A 26,524-nucleotide genomic window follows, 5' to 3' on the forward strand; every position below is an offset into this window, starting at 1 on the left:
GACTTTCCTTGTAGGGACATTTTGTCCACACAATGTACTAGGGAATACCATACACACACACACACACACACACACACACACACACACACACACACACACACACACACACACACACACACAGTGCAATAAACAGTAGCATGGCCAGGCCTATAGGGGGCAGTGTTTGCTCTCAACAGCCCCACTCAGGTGAGATCCATATTGGTCCGACGGGTGACCACAAGGGCCACATACTTTCCAGTCCACCACTTCAGCAACTCCCGCTCAATTACCATTCCTTTCCGTTCTCCCTTGCCCTAACGCAGCCATTACAGCCACTACATAGGAGGACCCTCAAGTATTTAGAAACACCCAGCTTCAACTAAGAGGCATTTGAAGGACACTAATGTAGGGGCCTGAGCCCTAATATAAACAACATTTATCACATGAAAGTCCTGGTCGGCCCATTAGGCAGATTTGAAGAGCGGGCACTCCTGCCTCCGATCCTTAATGGAGCTGCTTTATTTAGCCAGGCTGTTCTTTGCACCTAACCCTCTCCATGCTTCCCACATGCCAATTTGGGCTTTTTGGTAATCTTATCTTGATCGTACATCTCCAGCGATGTTTGTGTGTGTGACATAGTATTCATGAATTTAGAGATGTAATCCAAGACAGATAATGAGTAAATGTGTTCACAGTGATAACAGGATATACATTTTAATGTAGCCAAGTTTTATGATGGTCTTTAACATTTGTTATTCTTTAACTAAACTGTTCTCAAAATGCTTTATTTTGCTGTTCAAACAAGTGCTATTTTTGTCATTATTCAAATCTGTTTGACTCCAAAGTTACCGTAAATCATAACCCTCAAAATGTTTCACCCAGTCCATGCCCAATTGTTAAAAAAAAAAACATTTCTGTTTGGAAATATGAACTTCTCGTTCAGAAAGTGTTGACGTACAGTGTCACAAACTTTAAATGATCACTGAGGCTACAAAACTTTCTGTACTTGTCCTTCTGAGACTCTATTACACTAAATGTTACGCTCTAACTATCCCGTGACATGACAGTCGACAGTGATCAGTTGAAGTTTCACAGCAGCTGTTTAAACACATCCTCCACTCGATTGTGAAATAGCAAAATTCTGTGAAATTTGTTATTGAGCATATAATTTACAACATCCAAGAGAATAGTTCTGGATACAGGTCCAGATTTTACAAATTTATTAGTCCTGGATACACACAGGACAGTTAAAATCCTGTATACGGCCTCATCTATCTAATCTATCTGTACTATGAAAAAAAAATCCTTAAATCTGGACTTTTATTTGTTATTATTACAGCTTATATCAGAAAGCGATTTGCAGAGTTGTCACCTTGGGGAGGCACTGGATTTCGTCAGGATGTCAGCATTTGTCTTATTGTGATTCAGGCTGATAAGAGGACACACACACACACACACACACACACACACACACACACACACACACACACACACACACACACACACACACACACAATCAAACGGGGAACCTTGAGCTAATAAGGCTTTTTCTTCTTTGCTTTATGCTGTTGAATGTAATCGTTTCCACCTCAGTATGATAAATAAAATTAAATAAATAAAATAATAAAATAAAAAAATACAATAAAATAAAATAAAACTAATCACAAACCAATAAACTTTAATTTACTCACCCTGACATCATTATGCTTTTCTTTCTTCTGTAGAAAACTAAAAAAAAAATTCCACTTATTGTTTTTTTTTTGTGATCATGCAGTTTTTCAAGCTTCAAAGAGGATCCAAAAGCACAATACTGCACAATTTTTATAAAAGTGGTGTGTATGACTTGTGCACTATATTGCAACTCTTACAGAAATACAGTAGATTTGTTTCACAAACAGATTCATTACAAACAAATCATTATTTTAAATGACTAACTTACTAAGTTCTGAACTCAAGAAATCGTATTGTGAATCGAATCCTGAAATTCACTGAAAATATCCCACTCAAAAGGAACATTGTGTTCACAAATCAGACATTGTTACTCATGTCATGAACTCTCATGAACACTTCGACAAGAATTAGGGCTAAAAAACAATTGGTCACACAAAGCTATTGTTCTGTTTTAGAAGTCTTGGAATGTAGCGGACAAGTGTGGACCGTTTTTATCACATTTTAATGGTGCTTTTTAGTTCTGCAGAAGAAAGAAAGCCACAGGTTTGGAACAACATGAGGGTGAGTAAATCCATGACCATTTTCATTTGGGGCTTTTTGTCTGAAATAAGTTTTGACATTCATCTAACGTTTTTTAAACATACTTGTTTCAGAACGTTCAGAGAACATGCAAAAATAACATTCTAATAATGGTTGAAGAATGATAAAACGGAATGTTTCCTTAACGTTCGCATAAATAAGAAACATTTAAATAACTGGACGTTTTGAGATTTTAGAGAACATTCAGAAATTGGATTTTCATAACTTAATGGGAATGTTAGTAATATATTTTAGAACATATTTTTGTTAGCTGTGTCCTTTAACCACCACCCTTTTAACATCAGTCATTTTTCTTTATTTTTTCCTCTAAATGTTCTTGCTAAGTTAATTTATTTGTGTGTTTTCTATTTTTCATTTTGTTGTTTCCCCAACATGCTTTTTCTGATACCTGCTTCCTGGCTCAGACTAACCAGGGGAGGAAATGCCTTGTGTTTGCCAATGAGTGACACAATTTTACATGGGATTTCCACAGTTCATCAAGTCATCTGGGTTAAAGCCTGCAGTACCATTCTGTGACCCCTTCCCTGGTCAGTCACATCAGGGATTAAAGGTGAACAAGAGGGCAAATCGGCTATCAAGTCAGAAACACTGACCGTCAACTTTGTACTGTTTCTGTTCTCTCCTCCGTGCACAAACACTCTCACACAGACACAAACTCTCTGAAACACACGGGCACAAACGTATACACAATCCAGGCTCTTAGCACGGGGTCACGGTCCACCGCAAGCAAAAGAATGAGCGAGGATACATAACTTCAAAAGCCATTACCGCTCTGAAATCAGCTTATTGCTTTACTGTGACTTGCTCTTGCTACAATACACATGGACAGAAACACAACTAATTAAATCTCCTTTAAGTAGGAAGAAAAAAAGTTGAGGGGATTGGGGCTAGTTATCACACTGTTTACTCCAGTGAATATTTATTAAGGTAAGTTTAGTTTTGGAGGTATATTTCCGTTAAGCACAAGCATTAAAGGTGTGGAAATAAAAGGCCCAGGAAATAAAAGGTACAATTTAACATACACTACGTGCTTTTAGTGGGGCACGTTGTCACAATGGATAATGTTTAACAATGAAGGAAACACCAAATAAAAGGGTAATATATAAAATATTAAATTAATTAAAAATATCAAACAATTGTTTTAGCCAACATGCAATAAAATAAATAAACATATAACATATAGAACATGTGACAACTTGCCCTGACAGGACATTTATGAAAAATACTTGTCTGAATGTATGCTAGTGTGGTTTTATTGTGTTCACTACACTCCTGGGCAAGGAGGCCGTAAGCCCAAAAAAGCTAAACACTAAGCTTTTAATTGTCTTAACCACAAATTATTGGTCCAATTATTAACCACTGCAAGTATTGGTGAGCTGCTTCACTGTGAAAAGTCATTTAAAGGGCACCTATTATGGAATTTTGAAATTTACCTTTCATGTAGTGTGTAACATAGATCTAAGTGATCAAAAACATCCTGCAAAGTTTGAAATATGAAAGTGCACCGTATATAAAGTTATTGTCTTTCAAAAGTAAGAGTCGACTCGGAGTCATTTTTATGAATCGTTTGAAGACCGAAGCTTTTTCTCTGACTAGATGACGTCAACTTGTCAAGTTATTTGAATACGATACGCCCACTTATTGCGCTCCAAGGCCAGGGAAAATATCATGGCGACGAGACGCTGTGTTCTGAAGTGCGACTCAAAAGCCAACTTTTTTCATCTGCCCAAGGAGGAGCATTTGAAGACTAAGTGACTACAATTCATATATACAACTATACCACAGAAGTATAGTCCGAGCCTTGTGCTTTGTTCGCGCCATTTTGAAGACGATTGCTTTTTAAATGCAATCAAACTTGGATTCGCGAGCCGGCTGATATTGAAGGAAGGTTCATTTCTTAGTGTATTTGCATCAGCTTCCTCCTCCGTATCACAACCTGTAAGTGTTATTAATAATTGTTGCTTTTATGTTTTATGTAGCATGCTTAATAATTATTTTGTTTGTTGTGTAAGCACCGTTTAGCTTCTAGGTCTTCAATGACAATTGTATTGAGAAATGTGAAGTGTTTGTCGTTGTTTTCGGAGTTGTCTTAAAGAATAGAGTAATACCTCGTAGTAACGTAACTGCATTTTTTTTTTTTGTAAAAACGTTATATTTATGCATCGGGCTAATGCAAACAAAGACTGATTGTGCTTTTACAGAACTCTGGGCTACGCTCGCTAACATAACATTAAATTCTTTATCTTATTTTTAGTTTTTTACTACAAAGCAGTGGACTATAATCATTATTATAACACGATTTAATTGATAAAAGCATCATTGTACTCCGTGTTAAAAATAAGTATTATCTCTGTAAACACTGCTGGGTCATCTGACCAATCGCAGATTAGCATCGCGCAAAGGAGGGGTTTGGAAAAATGAGTCGTTGAACGAATCATTTGGGAGTCGGTGAGCAAATCAGGTAAAAATAAATGCATATTATACGAAAACAAAAGTGTTTTTTGACATTGCATGCATGTAAAACTGTTGTTGGGGACTCCCTAAACAACATTAGGAACATTTTAAATGTCATAATAGGTGCCCTTTAATGCTTTGAATATTGCAGAATGGCTTGCTTCTCAAAATTAAAAAGCTGTTATCGAGGAATGATCGGATGCTATTTTTCAACAAGACAATGCTCTTGCCCAAATCACAAAGACAACCAAGAAGTGGCTTGAGAACAAGTCCATCAGGCTCATGTTTTGGCTTGGTCTAGCTGTAAGTTTACACACACGTCTTTGATTTTATCAACAATTGTGCAATTCTTGCTCATTTCCTGACCAGTGATTAGTTATTAAAATGGTTAAGGCCATTAAAAGACCACTAAATATTTTGCCATTTTTGGCTTGGTCCAATTTTTTTTTGCACAGAAATGTAGTTTAGTAGAAAAAAATATGATAGTAGGATTTTAGTTTTTAGAGGAAAGTGTGTAATTCGAATCCCCCAAATGATAACTAACCACGCTCCCCTATTTCTAAAAATAAAAATAACTACATCAATATTATGATTAAATCATTCAATAAGGCTAAATCCATTCAAATATTGCAACCTGCAATGGCAAAGATGGCAGTGTTTTGTTTAACTAAGATTGCCCTCAAAACGTGAGTCCGCAGCAGGCCTTTCAATACAACCTCAATACAAAATATCCTTGACCTCTCACCTGTCTCCACTAGAAAAAAAGATTGACAGAACTTTTTCTTTATTAGATAAGTTCAGCTGTTGTCTTTGAAGTCCAGCAGTATGAGATGAATGTGTAAGCTTAACATTACTTGCATTTTCAATTTCAGTATGAAAGGTGCTCCTATTTGCTGTTCGTATAAAATATGGTCTTTTAAACTGGGCAATAAAGAAGTTTTATGGTGGCATTACCCAAACCCCCACATGGAGAATGCTGCATTTGCTTTCTAAATGAAGCTTGCTGGAGATTTGGTGCAGGTTTGCGGACTCAGAATAATATACCAAGTTAACCGTGGCCTGCTGTTCTATCAGGGTTCAGGTTGACCTGAATTATAGTGCAAATTAAATTCATGACACCGAGTTTTTTATATATAAATATATATATACACATCTACCTATTTATGCATATATATGTAACAGAGGCCAGCTAGTAAGAGCTGTGCGAGGAAAACCTCACTGCAATTTTTAGAGCGCCCGCCTCCCACGCCGGAGACCCGGGTTCGAGGCCCGCACAGAGCGGGACGAGTAGGGCCCGAGGGGTTACATATATGTGTGTGTGTGTGTGTGGTTCAGGTATACCCTACATTACGGGAACAAAATTTCCCCACAAAGATGGCAGTATAAATCCTTGTCCTTGTGGGGACATTGTTTTTCCCCATGAGGAAAACAGCTTATAAATTAAACTTATGTTTTTTTTTTTTTATAAAAAAATGCGGAACGTGTTGTGTGATTGGTAGGTTTAAGAGTAGAGTTAGTGCTGGGGAATAAAATATAGTTGAAACAGTATATGAAATCATTGTCGATGGAAAGTCCCCATAAACCTTGGAAACCCAACATTGCTTTTTTTAAATGAAGCAGCAACCAATACCGTCTGTAAAATTGATATCTCTGCAATTATCCTCTTAGCTTCTAAATCTGCCATAAGCAACAATTGATGATACCATAGGCAACATTTAATGATGGCATCTTTAAGACCTAATGGTTTTAACCTCTAGCTAGCTGTGCACTGAAGAGAGAAAGTGAGCCACATGCTTTGAGAGCATGCTAGTTGGATTAGTGACCATTAGAGTCAAACCCCTCCGCAAGCACCACAGAGCGGCTGTGGTACACTGACCTTATCAAGCTTTAGGTCACTCGCTCAGATCAGTTCCAGAGCGAGCGACGGAGAAGAGAGAGAGAGTTTGTGTACGCGAGAGAGAGGGAGGCTAATCCTTTATCTCTTTGTGTAATAAGTTGTAAGACATGACCCCATAAACCAATCTCTCCTCCTAAACATCTTTTCTTCTCTTGAGACCTTTCTGACATCCAGCGATTGTTAGTAAACACTAATGAACCGCTAACCCCAACAGCGCGCTTCCTCTCGACCTAATCCAAGCTTGCACAACGACCCCCCCAGACACACAAACCCTCCAAACTCCCTCCTCCTGTACGGAGATGGGGCGCACTGATAAGCCGCGCTGGAATTCCTGTCTGGGTGTTCTTGTGAGAGACCTGGGTGGCAAAGAAAGAGCCGATAAAAATCACTCAGCGCCGGACTCAATAGTCACCCCACGTAGTCTCTTTTACCTTATTCATCCACTCTTTTCCTTTATTGCGTCCCTCTGATTCCACATGGTTTAGATGGAATAAGGAACTGAACTTTTCACCCAGAGTACAAAAAAAGTTGCACAAACAAGCCACTGGGTTCACTGTGTCTTATTCTCAATAATATTCGAGTGGGATTAACTTTACAGCATGAAAAATGCAAGCTCACAAAATCCTATTTCTTAGAAACATTATAAGGATTAACTAAAGGTCATATTTACTCACAACACAACGTGTTATTGTTACAGTATGAATGAGAACATGGCTAAATGCACTATAGTCTCCCACACACCCAAACAAGAACTCAAATGCATCTTTTCTATAGCACTTTAATCCTTTTAAGACTCGTGTTGCAAGCATGTTGGATTTCAGAGGATGATATAAACAAACCATTCTGACAAAAATCCTGTCTTTGCCAGGGAAGGCTAATAGAGCGTTTTCTTCAAATAGAAAAAAGTAATAGAGCAAAAGACTATGAAAGCCTTTTTCTGCCTTAGTTAAAAAAAGGCAGTTATGACTTTATAACTCAATTGCAACTTTATTCCACACAATAATTACTTAAAAACCTATAATTGTGACTTTGCAAAATGAATTACGGAAAACAAAAAGTCCCTATTGTGAGATTTAAAGTCATAACAGGAAGATAAACATTTCAATTGCAACTTTTTTCGTAAGATTTCAAGACTTAAGACACCAAAAGCAATAACTATAAAGATAACCATAAATGATAACTAGCACCCAAACCAATGAACGATAACGCTCGTTTTATTTTAAGTGTGCTGCTTTAAAGCTTGAGCTCTTTAAGGCAGGATGGATTCTGATCGTTTTTATCGTTCATCAGCTGGAAAAAAGAAAATGTTGTGGAAGTGATTCCAATGACAATCTTTTCTCTGGTATTATTGTTATAGTTATGGTTTGGACTCTGCTATTCTTTTATGTTTAGAACGATTTTTTGAACTATATGTTTATCATTATCGTTATACTTACCATTCTTGGTGTGTACGAGCCTTTAAAGTTACATTGAGAGTTTATAGTTCACAAATTGACTTTACATCTCAAAATGTGAGATTTTTTTAGCCTACATTTTAGTCAAATTCGTCATTTGAAAAACAGTATCTTGAAATGGGACATCTTACAGATGCAACTTTGTGAAACAAATTATGAAATTACATAAATTCCAAAAAAAAGTCACGATTGTGAGATTTAACGTCATTGAAGCCATTGGCATGGTAATGGATATGATGACAATGTTGATTTGTTTGGTCTTGGCGGATCTATGCAGGTGGAGCTGGGGAAGGTGGAGGGTTTCTGAAGGTGCACAGCAACTGCTACAGCAAATGTTGACCAAGTATTTGAGCAGCGAGCTCATTGGCTACTGATACAGAAAGAACCAATCAGCTGTGTCCTATAGAGAATGATGCGATTGCAAACAGATTGAATTAAGGACCTATTAACCTGCGCCATCTAGATTTGTTTATGACATAACTTTGTATATTCCTAAATAGTAAAACAATGCGACTAAATCTTGCAATTGCAATTTCCTTTCTCATAATGTGATTTTATATCCCACAACATGACTTTAGATCCTGCAATTGAGACAATGTTTCAACTTAATTTGTTGTTATTAAATGTTATATCTCAAAACTGCGGCCTTATTTCTCACAAAGTGATTTTATTTCTTATCTTAAACATTCTCAAAAAATTACCTTTTTTTGTGTGTGTTTTTACTCTGATGTGGAATGGGATTCCATAAGAGGGAAGTTCATGTTCACTGTGGTGTGGCCACATGGCCAGTATGCCACAGGAGAAGTTAATTATGAAATGCGACCTTGACTGGTTGACAGCTCTCTTTGTTCAGCTCTAGTCAAACTTTTGAGCAGCCAGAGACAAATGCCATTTATGAATACTTCACTTTCTTTTATAAACAAAATGCAATCTTATATTTAGTTAGGTAAAGAAACTGATACAACCTTTGGGCATTTGCGGCACATACGGACCCCCTGTGTCAGATTCCATAGTTCAGGCACTCTACCTAAAAAAAAAAAGTATATTTAGTTATTCTGTGCATCATCGCACAGTTGCATTTTTAGCAGGTTATCATGATACACCAAATAATCTAGAGGGGTTTGTGTTCATTCATATTTTATTTCAAATGTTAATAATTGCATACAGATGTCAGTGTGATCATGAACTGGAGAGTTTATTCCAGTCACAACTGTGTATACAAAAATATGAATTATGAAAACATGTGTTAAATGTTTGACTTCATGTAAGTCTGGCTAGGCCAACATTTTAATGGTTATAAATGTCAGCGTAACCCAACCTGGTTCATTCCCCGCAAGCTTATTCTACAGAGTACAGCGTGAATGAATCGCATGAATCAAATGAGTATTACGACCATAGTAAATACATTATATCAGTAGATGACTGCAATATAAATCATAACATGCCACAATAATGAACCATATAGGAGAGACTGGGGCTAGTTGTCACACAAGAAAGTTACCTCAGTATAAGGTTTTGAGGCAAAAGTTCAATTACACAAATGCATTTCTCCAGCAACGGTTTTGGATGGATGGATGGATGGATTCATATTTTTGTCCAACACAATGTTTTGATATTTTTGTACATTACCTTTTATTACGCTTTGAATTGTAATTTTTTTTTAAATGTAACGTAAACGTTTTTTAACATTTAAATTTTGGAATTGTAACTATTTTTCAAACATACCAAGATTAAAATACACACAAATAAAAAGACACTAAAGTACACAAACGTGTTCAAATGTGTACTTAAACGTGATCACAAAAGGTAAAACTGAAATGTATGTATCTATACAATTACAAATAAAAAATGTAACAACTTATCTCAGTGTCTGTGGGCCTAAGGATTCAGTTCCATTCACCACCATTCGTCAAGGCTTTGCCTCTGACAGAAACTGCACATATCCCATAATGTCATGTACCTCTGCTATATGTTGTGAAGCAGATGACAGTTTTAATGAAGTGGCACAAACCGCAGCTGTGTCCGCCAGCCCATAATCAAGTGGCCTGTGAACCTTTTGGGTTCCCTTTCCACTGTTGCTTTCCTGCGTTGGGCTTGTGTGACGGGTCCAAGGCGGCTGAAGGAGGGCATGACACCTGGAGGCCTCACACGTGTGGGGAGAAAGTGTGAAACCGGTGCGGTGCGCCGGTCAAATAAAAAACCTCCATGATTACGCCAATGGTTACAAGTGCACACGCAATTAAATGGGTCTACTCCCCTACACAGAGGGACTGTAAAAGAAGCACAATGGTGAAGGAGAACTCTTTAATTGCGCTCACAATAATATATGAACGTAATCTCAATGAAAATTTACTAAATCACAGGCGGGCTTTGTAGGCGCAATGCGAACATTATTGATATGCTTTGTGTGTATTTTATAAGCCCAGTTTGGGTCAAGCTTTAGAAACATGACTTTCATTTTTAAGTGTATTAAAGCATGAGAGAGGGGCAAATCTGTGTTGTTTAAAGTGCCACAGAAATGGATAGTAACAGCTGTCACTTTGTGTGCTTGTTTTAAAGTATAAAAGATAACTTCAACTTTTTGGGACTTTAGCTTATTCCCCATATCCCCCAGAGTTAGATAAGTCCATACATACCCTTTTCATCTCCGTACGTGCCGTAACTCTGTCTGACACACCCACCGCTAGCCTAGCTTAGCACAAACACTGGAGGTAAACGGCTCCAGCTATCATACTGCTCCCAATAAGTGACAAAATAACGCCAACATTTTCCTATTTACATGCTGTGAATTGTATAGTCACAGCTTGTACAAATAACAAGGTCACATGAGACACAGCCATCTTCTAACCGTATACATACTGGGAACTATATTCTCAAAAGGCGAAGCACTGTTACTTCTGCGGAGTGATTTGCTCACAGCACCTGAGAAGCCCTGTGGTGAGGAGCAGAGAGTTCGTATACGGTTAGAAGATGGCTGTGTCTCATGTGACCTTGTTATTTGTACACGCTGTGACTATACAAATCACAACATGTAAATAGGAAAATGTTGGCATTATTTTTGTCACTTATTGTGAGCAGTATGCTAGCTGGAGCCGTTTACCTCCAGTCTTTGTGCTAAGCTAGGCTAGCGGTGGGTGTGTCAGACAGAGATACGGCACGCACAGAGATGAAAAGGGTATGTATGTTCCTTTAAAGTAGTCTGTAGTAAAAGGCCTATTCGCATTTCGCACCCATTCAGGAATAAAAAAAATCACATGACTTAAGAACAAAACTATGCATCACTATGAACTATTTCACAACTAAATGTACATTTACATCAGATTTGGTGTAGCTGAACATTTTGTGCAGTACTTTTGTGAGGTTTAGGTCCAATTGCCTTGTGAAAGAGTATTTATTACCCACTTGTTACAGTAAGATGGACGGACGGACGGACGGACAGATAGATAGATAGATAGAAACTGTTAAATACAACTTGTGTTTCATTCAGGTCTGCAGAAAAACTTGTGGTTAGAGTCCTCAGTCAGTAGCTGCTCTGTATGAGAAAAAATATATCAGCCAAAACCACATGTACAACAAATCTAATACGGGTTACAAAAATACGCAGTTCTGATGTCATGAACATCAATTACCACAACACTTCAGTGCTGGAAGGGCATGTGCTGGAAAAATTGGTGCCATGATGATTTAATTGGCAAGAACTTGGCCGCTTTTGCCCGCACCCACCCAGTTCCTGCAGGTGTCTCAGAGGAGGCCTCCCAAACAAATTACAGTAGGTCAAACCATTACTTCTGACGCTGAAGCACAAACTCACAAGGCAGGGTCAGCGGAGGTCTCTCTGTGACCTTTGAGTGAGAAGTCAGGCCACTTAAGCCTGTTTTACACTATTATGTCATCAAATTACAAAGCTTAAACCATTTCCAATGCCACAGTCTCATCCAATACTCACAGAAAAACACACTCACACTCTCACACAGCGCCCCCGTCTTCAAGCCGGTCCATTATTATGGGTACCATACGCTGAATCATGCCAATGTGTGTGTCTGTCTGTCGACATTAACGTGTGTCAGTCAGCATGTGTGTGAGCATGACAGAAGTAGTATTTGGCAACAGAGCCTGTGTTTGATAATGAAGTCATCAGTTTAAGTAAACTCCAGATGGTTTGGTTAGAGAATAGAGCTGTGCCATCTGCAATACATTCAGCTTCTTGGTCTCTCCCCTCCTCTAGTTTGGCACGGCTGCCGATGAAGTGCTCATAGTCTTAATGCCATTACTGAAAGGTTTCAGAAGTCACAGCCAAGCAACTTTCTTATTTCACAATTACCTGTGCTCTCTTAAAGGGACAGTTCATACAAAAATGCTCATGACATTTTAAAGCTATATGTCTGTGTTTACTTAGTGGAACACCAAAGGTTTTTGGAAGAATATCCTGGCTGTGAAGCTCCAAAATGACAACAACAAAAAAAGTTTCATAAAATGGTCCATACGACTCGTGCTTCTTCTGAAATCATATGATACTTTAGTGTGAGAAATGGAGTTGAAAAGAAAGTTCACAAAAGTTCGTAAGAGAACCAGAAGATTCATGACCAAATCTTTCGAGTCAGATCTTTTTAAATGATTCGGTTGATTCGGTTCACAAATCCAGTGCCTTGTGAGTGCCAGTGAGTCAAACTCGAGAACCAGATTTTGTGAAGTGAAGTGATTTAAAAATTAATTTGTGAATTTGTTCACAAATCAAGAACTGTTATCTGTTCCTCAAACAAAGCTATTGCATGGTTTCAGAAGACTTTGAATATAGTGCAGAAATCATTTAGGCTATTTTCACAATATGTTTATGATTCTTGTATGGTGCTTTATCATCCAATACTCTTTTTTTGCATGGAAAAGAGAGACCAGCTATCAAAACTCCCATTTTTTATGTTCCACACGTGAAAGAAAGTATTCAAATTTGGTGCAACATGAGTAATCCTTTAAGTTTTAACTTAACCTTTCTGGCTATACAGTTGTCAAGTTTTAGACTATGAAATTATACAATCTACAGTCGATCACAACACAACTAATGACTGTAATGTAAGTTTATACATATCCCAAGCTTCTTTAAAATTAGATACATGTGTGTACATTTTGCAGAAAATGTATCTGGCCAACCTATGCCAAATAATAATCACCCCACCCCCACGTCTCTATAATATTTTGGGCATTATTCATGGCTCATGTCCTGTATTTAAGTCTATGGGTTTCCCCCCCTTTCATCGCTTTAAAAGGTAATCGCACACGTCTCCTTAATAAATGATTTGAGGTATTATTCATGTCTATAGCACAAATGACACAAAATGAATTATGGTCGCATCTAGGTGGTACTTGCCTTAGCAAACACCACTAATAAAGAATTTCCTTATCGGCTAATCAATGCGTCCCTTGTGAAATGTTTGAGCCGAGGTAGCGAGCATTTATATCCGTTTCCTGAGCATTCCTCAAGACCTCATTCCTTTAATAGATCCAAGCATAAGGTGCTCTAAAACAATCAGTTGGTGACAAAGAACAACACTTGAAAAATAGCATGCATCCACTCTCGCTAATGCACGGCTCAAACCCATTTTGGGAGCTCCTTCGTCTTATTTAAAACATGTAAATGAAAAATCAGTTCAGCTGCAAGCCCCCTGAAGAAAAACAGCCCCCGTCTTCTTCAGTGGTGCTGTAATTACCATCACAGCTGGCAGTTCCCATTACGCCATCTCGGCCAGCTAAGAGAATGGCACAGGCCTCACCACCATTCCACACTCCACAAGCAACACCTGTACATTGTAAATGAGAAGTGTTTGGAGGAGCACACACACACACACACACACACACTCTCTCTCTCTCATTTCCTCTCTCTACATTTCTCTGCTCTCAATCTCTGTCCATCTCTTTTTTTGCACATCCTCCTAGCTTCAGACAACTTGACTACGAACTGTTGCACACAAAAATAGCTGGTTGAAATAACCACTTTAACCAAGTTCAAAATATTTAAAGTCTTCGGAAACCATATAATCGTTTTTTGTGAGGATTAAGTAGCAGATTCATGATCAAATCTTTCCATAACTTTTCAAATGAATCAGTTGATTCAGATCACAAAAACCCTTCTGACTTATTTAATCGTGATTAACTGTAAAGTGAGCTGTTAACCTGGTCATGGTGTCAGTGGCCCTGTTTACACCTGGTGTTGAAATGCATTTTGGTCAATCAGATTACAAGTAGATGAGGGAGACACATTCCAGTTTACACCTGGTGTTTTAATCCATCTCTTTTGTCCCCTTTCAACCACTTCTGCCCTGATTTCTTCGAGGGGAGGGTCTATGGGCGGGTAAAAGTATGGGCTTTTCCAGATCTTTCGATCTAATGGACAAAATAAGATCACGCAATTTACACGTGAGCGCAACCAGAGACAACCAGAGGTTATTCTGTCTGATAGCCGCAAGACCACGCCGAACGGGGTTAGAAATCAAGGAATGCTGAAAGAACACTGTGCTTGGTAAGTTTTATGTCTTCAAACAAAACTTGGGTCTCCAGCCAAAGTTTAAAATCTGTCTGGCTAGAGCGCTTCCCATAATGTTTACGCATTAGGTCAGTAGGTGGACCGTAGGCGGTCTTTTGCGGTTGTTAGAACACATTCGACCACGAGCGTCTACGCTACTAAAGTAATCCAGTCTAATGCGTTTTCGACTACCTCTGGAAGTGGTTGAAAGTGGAATTTGTATTGATCGACCAAAACGCATGTGTAAACAGGTCTAATCACCAGTTATTATTCCACTTACTGTGATAATTGTTACCGTGAAAAAATCTTAGTAGCCTATAGGACGTGTGTCTAATCAGATGGATAGAGAACCCGTCCAGGACAGAATATGGGTCTCATGACCATGATCCAGACACAACTGTGGTCACCCTCATCCTGTGATCAAATAAGCCATGTGACATCAGAGCCAGCTTTAACAACATTACTATTTTTAATATAATTTAATCACATTGTATAATATTATATAATTAAAATTGGCAAGCTCTAAATTATGTTCCAAATGAGAGTTTGAGTCTTTTTTATGTGCATTTGACACAGAGGAAACTGAAGTGACTAATAACCATGTCATAAGATGAGTAACATGTGGTCAGGATTGATGGGAAGCAACAACAGAAATGCAACATTTAAACAATGACCAAGGCCTAAATAGTTTTTCTGATTTAGCTCCAATTCGACAAAACAACACATCCTGCAAAAAAACATGACAAACAAAACCAAAACAGAACAAGACTATCAGTCACATCATCAGTATTTATGTATTATGTTCCTCAAACAAACAAAAATAAACAATTTGAAATGCAGATCACACAGAAATACACTAGCACTGAGATGCCCTCAATGTTAAAGGGTTAGTTCACCCAAAAATGAAAATTCTGTCATTAATTATTCACCCTCATGTCGCTCCAAACCCGTAAGACTTTTATTTATCTTCAGAACACAAGATCTTTTTCCTGAAATCTGAGAGCTTTCTGTCCCTCCGTTGACAGCGAAATGATGGATGATCGCTGATCAATGTTTGTTTGTATGTGAATAAAAGCCAATTCAAATTCAATCTGTTCATCATTTAAGCGATCGAGTCTCTTCAGAAAATTTGGACTAAACCTCACAATTCATATGGATAAGTTTTACGATCTCTTCATGAACATTTTGAAGCATCAAAGTGTCAGTTGAGTAGCTGTCAATGATGGAGGGGCATAAACCTCTCAGATTTCATCAAAAAGATCTTCATGTGTTCCAAAGATGAACGAAAAGTATTACGGGTTTGGAACGACACAAGGGTGAGTAAATAATGACAGAATTTTTTGGGTGAACTATCCCTTAACACACATGAACACAAACTCTATTTTTGACTTCATAGGGTCTTTCAGGTTCATCCGTTTAATCTGTTATAATGTACTTACTGTCCTTGCAGGTGCTGCTGACATGACCTCACGCACGAAACCGAGCAACCCATTACGGTCTGAAACGGCACAGCAAGGTCACCTTTGTTTTCGTTCCGAGTGGCTCTGTCAAACATAAAAATGAGCATGCTTTGTGTGTCTGTCTCTCTTTGTGCTGTATGTTTATGTAAGAAATTCTGTCAAAACATAGAAAAAAAGATAAATGTGGCTAATTAAAAGAACATTTCTTTGGTAGTCGGTGTAATAGATCCCTCATTGTGAGGTCTGGGGCCGCAGATTTCTTTAACATCTCAGAGCCCCGTCCGAGATTGAATTTGACTCCAGTTGATTTTTTACAGTTTCACTAAATTAAACTAAGCTTTATGCAGCCACGTTGCGGGTTCTTACACAAACACATCCGCACAGATGAACGCTAACACTGCTCTTACTTTCATCGTGTTTTCTGTGCATTTTTTTCCCAAATGTTATGTGTCAAAGACAGTTAGGGATGCCTCTGGAGCGATAACACAGCAGCGTAATGTACAGACGCATTTAGTAAAATTCCAGTATGGTGGAAAGTGTGAGGCAGAGGGAGCCCCTGGAGAGACGAACACAACACCACGCCACACACCTGCTGTACCTTCATACTTCTGAGCGAGTGTGAGTGAAAGAGTGGATATTCCAAGCATGCTTTCCCCTTCATCAAAACATGACACGCTCCAGCTGAATGCAATTAAACGGTAAACTGGAATTAATGACCATTGATTTAGTTGTACATAAATTGTTCAGGGCACAGTTACAGGGAGGAATTCATCGCCGTAATAACCAATGAGGGGATTAATCAGAAAATAACTTTGTTCTGGCTATGTTCAAAATGGAATATTTGCATGCTTCATACACTGCATTCTTTTATTAATACTTTTATTCAGCAAAAATAGATTAAATTGATCAAAAGTGACAATAAAGACCTAATAAATTGTTACAAACAACACTAAAGAATGGCGTAATGGTGCTGGAAATTCAGCTTTGTCATCACAAATAAATTCCCTTGTACAATATATTAAAATAGAAGCCAGTTATTTTACATTGCAATATTTAAAATGTACAATATTACTGTTTTTACTGTATTTTTGATCAAATAAGCCACTGTGAGCAGAAGAGAAGAGACTCAAAAATATCTCATTTAGGAGAACATGTTTGATTATTTGCAAACTGTGTGAGCAAACAATGTGACACCAAAACAGTGATGAAGTTTGTCACATTAAAAGTTGTGCACTTTAAAAACAAAGTTGCAGCCTTACATTTTTAAGTAGCCTACAATCAACTTGGATGTTTAAGTCATTTAAACTTAAACTGACTTAAAGAAATTAGTTGAATCTTGTATAACATAAAAAAAGTTGAAAACTGCAAAAGCTAGGAGAAACTAAATGTGTTTAAATGTGTTGACATAAGCCTAAACATATATACAATATAAAACCAGACATCACATAAGGCAAAATGTGTTAACATTTTAAGAAGAACATTAACGCTATATATCCATATTAGTTTTATATTAGGCTATTTGAAACTGTTACGATGCATGGACAATAATTTGCGTTATTTTAATGTTATGTTTAGTTTTAGGCCTACCTCAAACAAACCTATATCCTACCCCGTTCAGACAGTAGCCTATATTAATACACAATTGTGGACATGTCCACATTCAAGCATTTCATACAGCTTACCCTGTTACAGCAGATTTAGTTCACAAACAACTTAAATATGATTTTCATTTACAATAATAAATCCAAAAATTCGGCATTAGTAGGCTAGACCTAACTTACTTTTCGCTCCATCCGTCGCCCACGCACTCATGCGCCTTCTAAGCTCATTTTCAGTAGACTTGTGAACTCAGTGAATCGTTAATTGGAGAATTGCTCGGACCGGATCATTTGAATCAATCAGTGAGTTGTTGACTCGAGAAAAGCTCCAATCGTTCAGTCCAATTTACCAATGAATTGTTCAGTGCGATTTGGGAACCGATTGAACAGTTCTGTTCACAGAATCTGCTCGTTCACGAATCGGACACCGCCATCGTGTCTCTGAGTGGGTGACGATTTCTTTAGATAAAAATAACGAGGAATTATATTTTTTTTAGGAAATGTAGTGCAGTAAAAAGTAGCCTACGATATTGTATTATTTTCCTACAGCTAGAATCATATTGATAAAGTACAGAAAATGTGGTAGCCTACTTAAGAAGGCCTACAGTAAGGAAGTAAAAATATGGTTACTATCCACCACTGCTAAACTGTTAGCCTATGTAAACATGTTGATTTAAAAAGTGATTTACTGCCCACAGTATGCATCCTACAGTAGGCCTATTGTATGAAGTTTGCTACTCGAAACATAGCCATTGTCTTTCTCATTTTCTTGTTACATTTCACTCTTTCTCACTCCCAGTAACAACATCATCTGGAAAAACAGTCGGACTCTCACAAATCCAAATCTGCACAATTAATCAGGAGCTGGGCTGTGAACAGCGCTGGGCTTGCTTGAGACAGACCGTAAGCAGGCACAATTTCATAAGTTGTGTTTTCTCTTTTTTCTGTAATTGTCTGTTGAACATCATTTCACTGGTTTAGTGTGAGACAGAGAGCCACCAGCAGAAATGTATTCTCGTTCCCAGAGATAATTCATTTTTAAATTCAAGAGTGCAACCTCAGCCATTTAACACATGACACACACATTCCCGACTCCTCCACAGCATTTGGAATAACTTTTTTTGCTCCGGATGGAGTGGAACTGTTAGGATCTGACCTGGGTCGATGTCTGGAGTGAGAAGATTCAGACCTTTTCCCAGCCTTGACAGACAATCCATTGCTTGTGCTGTGGCAGGGGTGAACGAAAGCAAACATGTTTGGAAAGTACACTGAACAAGAGCAAAATTGAGGGGTGAAGAAGGGAGGAAACCCCAAAGGGATCAACCTTACATCCACTGACTTCAAAAACAATGTAAAGGCCTTTTCACAACATGTCCAATGTGATTAAATGACATGGAAGCATATGTTCTCGAACATGTTTTCATGTAAAATGACCAAGTCCAATGGCAAATAATTTAGATTTTTGGAGAATATCTTAATAGTCAGTCAGGGAGTTTAAAAATAATTATCGAACTAGTGTCCAAATTTAAAAAGGACCAAATTAACAAATCATCAGACCAGGGGCCTCATTTATAACCGTTGCGTACGCACAAAACAGGCCCTGAAAGAGGCGTACGCCATTTCCGACACATAAGTTGTGATTTATAAAAACAAACTTGACGGGAAAATGTGCGCACCTGCACGCAAACTCTGACCCATGCGTACGAACGTTTTGGAGACGGAGCAGTTTGGCGACACCGATGGTGAGCTGGAGTTAAATGTCTTTTTGGTCACTTTTAGACAGAAAATCGAAATAAAATGATACATTTACATAAATATAATACAAATATAATTTCACTCACCAAGCCTATCACTTTAAAGCAAATATCCACACCTTAAATGTCCGCGCCAGTGAGCGCGTTGGGCCGTTTAGTGAAACTGACGCATAGGCTATATCTAACGGCAGATGAAGTAAAACTGAAAATCTTCATTATGAGTCCTAATCATAAATAGGCTACAGTGCATGTTCACAATAACAGTTTAAATAAAAGAATGATTTAAACTATGTTTTATTTCTGATATAAACATTTAGATTAAATATGCCATTCTAATTTCTAATTAATAGAGTTAAACACTTAAACTACATGACATTTACTGAAAAGTAAAAAAAAAAAAATATATATATATATATATATTCAATAAATAGCCTATAAATATTTGTTGTGGATGCAATGCTTTTGAACACTTTTCCTTTGGCATGCTGTGTTTTAATGTTTTAACTACAGAGGTAATTGCTTATCATGATAATAGCAGATTGTGCAAACATAATGCACAACAAGGTCGATCTGTTTCCATTAAAAAATATAAATCAATTAAAAAGACTATATTTGGTCAGAGGAAAAGATTGAGAAAAACTTTCTCTGAAATGTATTTTACACTATTTGATTTATTTAATCAAAAACAAGGCAAGGATAGGCTACTAAATTATTTTTATTAATGTAATGTGACGGCACATCCGTATTTCATATTTTCCTAATGTCTTGTACCGTTAAACATGTTATCACGTGAATGAATAATCATATGCAAATGATATGCAGATGAGGATATGCATAGTAAAACTAGGCGTTGTAAGCTCCATATATGGTTATTTCGGGGAGGAGACGCATGTGCGCACAATCTTCCGCTGAGTGGGATTTATAAAGTAAATTCTGCGCAGGTTCTGGCGTACGCACGGTTTTATAAGTCTGAATATTTTTTTGCGCACGCAATTTTTGGCTTTTGGGCGCACGTACACTTTTAGTAAAGATCCTACGCACAGTTTTATAAATGAGGCCCCTGGACATCCCAGCGAACATTAAATCTTCACATAACTAACATTCTAGCTTCTGTTAAAGTTATGAACAAACGTTTTTCCAGTGACGTTAATACTAGAATTTTCATTCAAAGTTATCTTCATTGTTTTCACGCCAACAATTTGGCCTTGGCCTTTTCTGTGATTCTTAAAGGGGTCATGACATGATAAATCAAATTTGCCTTGATCTTTTGATAAGAGGTCTTTGTACCATTAAAACATCCTGCAAATGTCATAGCTTAAAATCCTCCTCATTATAAACAAAGTATTTATTTCATCAAGCTCCAAAAATGGCTCTTTTGGATATTGCAGGATCTGTGACGTCACTCGCCGATTGGCATTCAGTTGCTTAACGGCTGACATTTGCCTGCACCAGATGTGAACGTTGCGTCAAAAGCAAATAGAAAATATTATAATCACTGATGCTGTCTACACTGAATACTGTATACAGATGCACGTACAGTTTCTGACACACTACACGCACTTGAGTCTGTTGTAAAAAAAATAAAAAATTAATTGAACCTCAAGGATCATATTAAAATAATGATAAAAAAAGCATGTTATGACCCCTTTAACATTCAAATATAGCACAATTACAAAGTAGAGGCTTCTGTGCAATCATTAGAAATCTTGCGATATCAAAACAATGTACAGAGAACTTGTGCAATGTAATTTACTCTAAATTGTGCAACGTTATCATGTGCATTACTAAAACAAATGATTTTAGAAAACAATTATTTTTAAGGGAACGTAACCCTTGTGGGATGCGTATATAAACTGCTGCTCCATGGTGAGAAAATATAGTCCATACCTGCAAATATCATTCATTCTGAGTCCACCCCCTGATACTGTGACATATGAAATTGAAGTGGGAAAAAAAGAATGCACAGTTCGATAGAGCTCAGTGGGAGAGAAAACTGGCCAGGCCCTGCCTGTAACCACATTAACTGCAGCAAAATTGGATGGAAATCAAGAAAGGCAAGAGTGGGCAAACCCCCCCTCCCTTTTCCCACATTCTGTTGTTTTAGGCAAGGGAAAGATTTCACACAATGAAACTCCTCTCAAAACAATCAGCAAGCCAGACAATATCCCAAAGTGTACACTCCTCGGGAAGGAAAATAAATGAAAGCTTGTGTTTGGGTTAAGTCTTCAAAGAAAATAAAGTCGAAATACATCGGAACAGACAGTCACTGTAGGGTTTGTGCGATTGGATAAGGATCGTTTTTGGAGTGTTGCCATTCGGTGCATTTGTAATTTCAAATCCAATGAAACGAAGGATGAAATCCGACCTTTAACTTCAACAGACAGACTTAAGTCTTGACAAAAGAGAGGGAACTTTGCAATAGTGGTAAAGTGGATCATGAACAAGCCACATCAAGGAGATGAATTCAAAATGGGAATAAATAGGTATGAACTATTTCCACAGCTACAACCTTTGCGATACAACTGTACATGACTTATGATATTGACATATCATTACCAGGCCAGTGGAAAGTCAGAGAGTGCACTTTTCGAGCCAGCGAGAGGTCACGCGCAAAGGCAGAATTTAGCGGTTGTTCTCATGTGGTCTTTTCTAGAATGTTTTCTTTTAAATGTCATGTTCTGAAGAAAGTTACAAGCAGTCTGGAATTTCCAGCAGCTGTTTTTCCCTATTGACCAAGGTTGTGGAAATCAATACCCCACAAAACTGGGCATTTGTAAATGCACCCATAACCACAAAACTGGGTCACAGCTAAAACTGGCATTTCATAATCAATTAAATAATTTGAACAGTCTGAACCAGTGCAACACTGAACCAATGTTTCCAACTGTACATTCGAAGCACAGGGAGATCTTTTTTCAGAATGACAGGACTATTCAGATCTGTTCCCAGGGGATGGAAATCTAGTTCAGATTCTGGTTACACTAAACGACTCTGGTTCCTCAATAATTCTAATAACAATACCTTTTGTACGTTTGTGGAAGCAATCATTTGTCTATATATGGAACAAAAATGAAAAAAAATTAAGTTATAACAATCTGTTCATACATTGATTTAAGCCTCACAAATAGTTATTGTTAACTAAAACTATTAAAAATAGCTTTAATTGAAATAAAGCTCAGATGAAAAACTTAAGTTAGAAAATGTATAACTTAAATAAGTTTAACTTGAAGTACTAAAATTACTCAAATTAAAAGTGAAATAAAAATAAATATAAAAAAACTAATAAAAGTGACAAAAGCACATAAAAAATTACTAAAACTAAAATTGAAAAGAAATTTGAAAATGTGAAAACTAAAGCTAATTCAAATGAATGCTAAATAGCCTAATCTCAAGATCAAAATTGATTCAGTGTTTAAGTGACTCGAATGATTCAAACTAATCGACTTAAATGTCTATTAACTAATAAAACTAATAAGTTATGAGAGTCTTTTTGACCAATTGAATGAAAATAATCTGCTCGTAGGAGTCATCTGGTCTCATATCAGACTGCACTATAGCTGAATGTTTAGCGTTTTGTCAGCATTGGAAGAGAAATGGTGATGTTAGAGAGACCTTAAACGCATACCTCATGTCTTTAGTGACCTGGGACATTATTCACTACCCTCCTCCTCATTTATTTTTTAAAGTTATCCATCAGCGTTCTTAGTATTCCTCAATAAATTCATTAACAAGAAACAAATAAAACAATTATAAAAGAATGCCTGTTTTCCCATTAATTTTTTGTAAACAATTGTATAAGGTCGCTAACGACCTGAGGTGTGTATGTGTGAGTATATTTTTTCTGCACAGCAATAATTGAATCTTTGATGACTGAATAAGTGCAATTCACCTTTATTCCACAAGGAGGCAATGTCTGATACACAATGATGAAGTGACGTTTCACTCATGGTTACTGCAGGCAGAAAACAAAAGAATAGGAAGTATCATCAGCATAGCTTGAAATGGCTCAGCGATTTACTGCAAGTACTGATATTAGTGATATTTAATATAAATATATACCTGATGGTGGATCTGAGAAGCTGTCAGCGATCAAAATATTGAAGATGTTGAAAATGATAGTCTTGAGTTGAGAATATTTACTATGGAGAATGGAGATATGGAGAATAGGACAGCGATGATGGTATAAAACACCTACTCCAACTGAACCCTTCCACGCTTCAAAATGTATACAAAACATGCTTTATTTTATTATTCTGTAATTGTTACTCTAATATGAGGAGAGTTTTATATTATCGCGACAGGTGGAGATACATGTTAGATATAGATTCGGATCGCTAAAGACCCATGTAATACAGATTGGCGAAACATTCATGCATTTAAGGGTTAATCAAATCAACATTATGAATGGATTCAGTTCTTGATTCCCCAAATCTACAATACTATTAAAACAAACTCCTCCAGAGCTAGTCTCTGTTCTCAACTTCTCCCCTAGATCCGTACGGGGTTAACAGACCTGCCAGGATGTCAAGCATGCAGAGGTGGGCGGAGCACAAGGTAAGCAGCAGTGGAGCATGATGGGAAGAGAGTGAAGCTGTGGCTGTATTGCCTGCAGGGCAGTGGAAGGTCTCTGACCGAGATGGAACGGACTAGCAGGAGGCCCAATCTGTCTCACAGGCTTCAGCGCTGGTATGCATCTCATTAGGAGAACAGCTTGGCATCTGCAGGCGAGAAGGAAGTTTACTGTTGTTACATGATGAATAATCTTTCACGCTGTATGTCCTGAGGGCGGACTACTCCTACTCCTACTATAACACATCAAGGCTCAAAGTGACAGAAAAGTAAATAGAGATTTAAACCAATTAGCCAACGGGAGGATTAGCTTAGCCAAGGCATTAAATGATGTTATCGCTGTATGTCAAATCATTTGAAATTAAGAAATTAACAAATAAAGAAATGCAATGCAACCTGCATTGATTGTAATAGCATATATGCTCATACTTTTCACAAAGTTGTTGGAAGGTAAATATTGATTTTTAGATCATTCAAATAGTTTAATACATAAAAAGCCATGGATTTCTGAGAACAGTTGAGTGATGATGCAAACTGTTTTATTTGAATCATAATTGAACTGATTCACAGGAATGAATCAAACTGCATTTTGTTACTTGAATTCAAAGAAACTATTAAACTATTAAAACAGCGACCACAGAACTAGTGACATTGTCTTTAGGAAGTTAAATGGTATTAATATATCATTGCAATCTCCACAGTGATGCATAAATCACCAGCAAAATTATTGTAAATATATATTTTATTATTTTATATATATTTTATCATTATTTTTAATATTTTATTTATCACCTAGCCACTGTGAGTTCACACTGAGCACAAAAAGTGTTGTGTTGTTAGTCTGATACAATTTCAATGATATTGAAGTCTTAAAGCTGTTGTATAAAAAATAAAAAAAGACAATAAAAATATTATGCTTACCAAGGTGCATTTATTTGATTAGAAAATACAGTAAACATAGTAATATTGTGAAATTTAAAATAATTCTGTTTCTATTTTAAATTCTATTTTAATATATTATGTAATTTATTCCTGTGATGGCAAAACTGAATTTTCAACAGCCATTTCTCCAGTCTTCAGTGTCACATGATCCTTCAGAAATCATTATAATAGGCTGCTCAAGAAACTTTTGTTGAAAACAGTTGTGCTTCTTAATATTTTTGTGGAAACATACATTTTTCTTTTCAGTATTCTTTATTTAATAGAAATTTTTAATTTGCTTTGAAACATTATACGTCTTTACTCGCACTTTTGATAAAAATGAATGCGTCCTTGCTGAATAAAAAAAAAAAAAATCTTGCTGACCTTTGAGCCTATTGCCTTTGAGCAATAGTGTACATTGCTTGATATTTTAAAATACCTGAACACCAGACTTTCTTTAAGTCATCTCTGTTTCGAAACCCATCAAGTTTACTCCAATTTCAATCAGACCATGTTGCCAGGTTAATTTCTCTCACCTCATCCACCATTTTGGATTTACTTTGCACTCTGGTATCACACTCTCAGTGGATGGTGCATATGATGCTGCTTTCTTCGGAGACCGCATAATTAAGTTAGCTACTTTTTGGGACGGGTTGCACCAGGAACAAATTTATGATGCCTTAAAATACTCCCTCCTTGGGGAGCTCACTAGGTTTTTGGAACCGAGCAACTATCTAAGCCTGTTTTGCATTTTTATTAAATGTGTGAATTGTTTCTTTGAATAACAGGTGAATTATGCCCAAATTTCAACCCCTTGGCCTCTACCCAACCTCCAAAACCCCTTCAGTGCAGATTCCAGCTCCAGGTTTAGCTGTTCCAGTCGCCATGTCAGTCTGTGAGAAGAGCCCTATCCGATCCCCCTGTACTCCACCACTAAAACCACAGGAACGGACCTGGGAACGGAAATGAGCACAGGGAGTGCTGAAGTTTAATAAAAAATGAATGAATGGGGTGTCCCAGGGACAGAATGGGAGAGAGAGCACAAGAGAAACAAGCATTTTCTGAAAGAAAAATAACTTTTAGAAATTGTACCTATTACGGTGGGGTTCTGTGCATCGATAAAGCAGGTAAAGTGAAACCAGCTGCTGCTTTGGCTTCACGCAGGACCTTCTGGATGCTTTGAAACAATAATCTTCTTTCATTCATTGATCAGCTTCAAAATGGGCAAACACCCATCCTGAGATAGGCACGCAGATCTTTTCCTCTAGTTTTCTCTTCCTCCGACACAATGGGTTTGGATGTGGAGACAAACATTCCATGCATGCCAAATGTCCAGGCGACAGGCAAATCATTAAACTCGGGGGGGGGGGGAGAGATACTCTGGGATGCCTCCTTTCTTCTGTGTCTTCCCCTTGTTGCTATTAGCCTGTTAATTGATCTAAAACATGAAACAGGTATTTACCTTTTGGGAAGGTGAACTGTGAGCATTAAACTGAACTCTATATCTTCCAGAGAGGATGCACAATAGGGCTATAAATTAGACAGATTAGCATCAAGCAGTGCCACCTGTTTACAGACTCAGTTACCCAGACTCTTTAGAAACACAAAGTAAAAGGAAAGACGTAAATAACAGTCTTGACAGAGAGAAAATAA

The 26,524-nt window shown here is 37.4% G+C and overlaps 1 protein-coding gene and 2 long non-coding RNA genes across 8 annotated transcripts in view; 1 reads left to right on the forward strand and 2 right to left on the reverse strand.

The window, feature by feature from the left end:
* Positions 1-23,518, reverse strand: part of tmem74 (transmembrane protein 74) — a 108,027-nt gene extending 84,509 nt beyond the window's left edge. Inside the window, exons 1-4 of one of the 6 annotated variants that reach the window (XM_079625990.1) lie at positions 23,441-23,518; positions 23,271-23,333; positions 16,009-16,113; positions 9,021-9,082 (exon numbers count right to left, since the gene is read on the reverse strand). The gene's annotated coding sequence lies outside the window, so the exon portion shown is untranslated. Of the gene's footprint in view, positions 1-9,020; positions 9,083-13,757; positions 13,791-15,094; positions 15,297-16,008; positions 16,114-16,618; positions 16,636-17,810; positions 17,864-23,270; positions 23,334-23,440 lie in introns of those variants that run through there. The other 5 variants (XM_079625987.1, XM_079625991.1, XR_013799314.1 and 2 more) reach the window with 5 other exon arrangements.
* Positions 18,034-18,978, forward strand: LOC307005203. The gene is made up of 3 exons (XR_013799233.1): positions 18,034-18,072; positions 18,427-18,530; positions 18,731-18,978. It is a non-coding gene; the product is annotated as an uncharacterized lncRNA (long non-coding RNA).
* Positions 23,519-23,900: 382 nt separating the features above from the next.
* LOC307005882 lies at positions 23,901-26,223 on the reverse strand. The gene is made up of 3 exons (XR_013799349.1): positions 25,964-26,223; positions 25,702-25,824; positions 23,901-24,099 (listed from the first exon to the last, which is right to left on the reverse strand). It is a non-coding gene; the product is annotated as an uncharacterized lncRNA (long non-coding RNA).
* Positions 26,224-26,524: the final 301 nt, after the last annotated feature.

The sequence above is a fragment of the Phoxinus phoxinus genome, assembly GCF_949152265.1.
Source record: "Phoxinus phoxinus genome assembly, chromosome: 10".
NCBI lineage: Eukaryota > Metazoa > Chordata > Actinopteri > Cypriniformes > Leuciscidae > Phoxinus > Phoxinus phoxinus.